Source organism: Mastomys coucha, unplaced genomic scaffold (assembly GCF_008632895.1).
Source record: "Mastomys coucha isolate ucsf_1 unplaced genomic scaffold, UCSF_Mcou_1 pScaffold13, whole genome shotgun sequence".
In the NCBI taxonomy this organism is placed as follows: Eukaryota; Metazoa; Chordata; class Mammalia; order Rodentia; family Muridae; genus Mastomys; species Mastomys coucha.
The window spans coordinates 82,965,950-82,969,085 of NW_022196895.1; positions in this window are offsets into that span (position 1 = coordinate 82,965,950).

Below are 3,136 nucleotides of genomic sequence, written 5' to 3' on the forward strand. Positions count from 1 at the left end.
TTGTTTGTTTTTTTGTTTTTTGGAGGGGAAACTGGGAATGGAGAAATTCACATATAAATAAAGAAATATAAAAGAAAAAAAAAAGAACCACTAGATAATGATAAATATATGCATTAATGTATTGTCAATTGGTTATTACATGTTAGCAATAAATCATTATAATGTGAAAAAAAAAAAGTGGATGTTTGGCATAAAGTACAGATTTCCAGGCTACAATCCACTGACCCAAAGAAACTAAGTAATAAAGAGGACCCAAAAGAGGATGCTTGAATATCACACAGAAAGGGAAATGAAATACACATTGTATATAGATGGTGAAAGAGACCTAGGAAGGAGAGGGTGTGAGGATGGGAATTAGGGTGGGGATCAAGTGTGGTGGATTGCAGTGATGGGAGGAATAAGAGGTCTGGGAGAGAGAAATCAGTTGGAACACCTCTGGGACAAGCCTGAGACTGGGATGGGGAAGGATCCTGGGAGGATATGGGTGAGGATCTAGCTTAGATTCCTAGCAATTCCACACTAAAGCTATGCTGTGTCTCAAAGAACTAGTGATGTCTACTTTCCAGTTTTGAGCATGATGTTTACTTATACAGCCTCACACCATATTGCTCATTGAAGAGACTGTATGAAGAGTCCTAGAAAGGAAGAGGGCTAATCTTCCCAGGAGTACTAGTCAAACCACTGATCATGTAAATGAAGCTGTCCTGAACTCTCCAGACCAGAATGCAGGTAATGACACTGCTAGCTCGATGCTCTGGGGAGCAGAAGTATCTTCTAGCCGAGACACACCCAAATTCCGGATACCATGACAGGTATGTAAATGCAACTGTCTTTAAGCACTAAAATTTGAGGCAGCAATGGATAGCCAGAATGGCTCCACCTTCTTTTTCTGTTTTTGTTTTTTTTCTTTTTTCTTTTTGCCAACCACTCAATTTAAATGAAATGAGCAAACTACATACACGCTTTCACTTAAATAGCTATTGTTGGGGTTGAGGATTTAGCTCAGTGGTAGAGTACTTGCCTAGCAAACACAAGGATCCAGGCTCAGTCCTGCAGTCTGAGAAATTAAAAAAAAAAAATTCCCACTATTCTTACCCTTAATTATATAGCCTTGTAGCTTTAGACAGCACTTCTTCTATCACTAATGACTCCAACACAAAAGCTGCCTTTGCCTCAGGACACTCAGCAACTCATCAAACTCTCCTCCAGGCAATGCCAAGAGAGATGCTTCCTTTAAATGACTTGTGATTTGTGTGCTCTCTGCAGCTGGACTGATAATCCAGGCACATTTAAAGGGTAATTTCAAATTTTACCACAAGCTAAGTCTTACGGAATATCTAACCATCCTGCTACAGAGACAATTAGAGAAGCCCTGGGAGCACAGGAAAAGGAAGAGATGCTTGCTCTAAACTGCCCCTGAGTTACTGGGCAGGCTTTGGATCTCCATACCCTCAACAGAAGGGATTAAACAAATTTTTATTGCATATCTTATTTATTTACATTTCAAATGTTATGCCCTTTCCCAGTTTCCCCTCCAGAAGCCTCCTATCCCATCCCCCTCTCCCTACTTCTATGAGGGTGCTCCCCTACCCACCCACTCACCCACTCCTGCCTCCCTGCCCTGGCATTCCCCTACACTGGGGCATCAAGCCTTCACAGCACCAAGGGCCTCTCCTTCCATTGATGCCCAACAAGGCCATCCTCTGCTACATATGCGGCTGAAGCCATGGGTCCCTCCATGTGTACTCTTTGTTTGGTGGTTTAGTTCATGGGAGCTCTGGGGTGTCTGGTTGGTTGATATTGTAATTCTTCCTATGGGGTTGCAAACCCTGTGCTCATTCCAGTTGTTGGCCTTGAACATCTGCCTCTTGTATTTGTCAGGCTCTGGCAGAGCCTCTCAGTGGACAGCTATATCAGGCTCCTGTTAGCAAGCACACTTTGGTCTTTCTTCTTCTTGAGCTTCATGATGTCTGTGAATTGTATCATGGGTATTCTGAGCTTGTGTGATATCCACTCATCAGTGAATGCATACCATGTGTGTTCTTTTGTGACTGGTTAACTTACTAAGGGTGATATTTTCTAGTTCATTCCATTTGCCTAAGAATTTCATGAATTCATTGTTTTTAATAGCTGAGTAGTACTCCCATTGTGTAAATGTACCATATTTTCTGTATCCATTCTTCTGTTGAAGGAAATATGGGTTCTTTCCAGCTTCTGGATATTATAAATAAGGCTGCTATGAGCATAGTGGACCATGTGTCCTTGTTATATGTTCAAGCATCTTTTAGGTGTATGCCCAGAAGTGGTATAGCTGGGTCCTCACGTAGTAGTATGTCCAATTTTCTAAGGAACTGTCAAACTGATTTCCAGAGTGGTTGTATCAGCTTGCAATCCCACCAACAATGGAGGAGTGTTCCTCTTTCTCCACATCCTTGCCAGTGTCTGCTGTCACCTGAGCTTTTGATCTTTGTGATTTTGATTCGTATGAGGTGGAATCTCATATCAAGGTTCCTTGCATCTTGTCTACCAATGTTTTGGGCAGACTTGGCAATGCAAAGAAATATGCTTTCATTTACCTCCAATGTCATACCAGAATTTCTAGTGTATGTATTAGTCTGATTTTTATTACCTAATTTTATCTATTTATAACTATACCTGCATCTATCTATCATCTATCTATCATGTGTTTGTCAATCATCTATTTCTGTGTGTGATTATATGAAAGTATATGTATATGATTATATAAGATTATATGTATATAATAAGTATAAAAATAAATATGATAAAATAAAATCAGATAAAAATTTTTAAAAAATGAACAAACATTATTGGATATAACAAAGCAGCAGAAAGAGAGGAGCCCAAGAAAAGGCATAAGAATAGCAGCTCACTTTGCTGCACATTCAAGAATTGCATAAAATAGGTAAACTGGAAGCCATAATATATACTTGAATGGTCTGATACAGACCCTTGAAGGCCCTGTGCATTGTGCCTCAGGCTTTGTGAGTTCATAAGAGCTTTTATCATGTTCACTTAGAAGACATTGTTTTCTTGGTGTCCCTCATTCCCTCTGACTCTTACAGTTTTTTCTGTCTCCTCTTTCACAGTGTTCCTTGAACCCTTATGGAGGAATTAG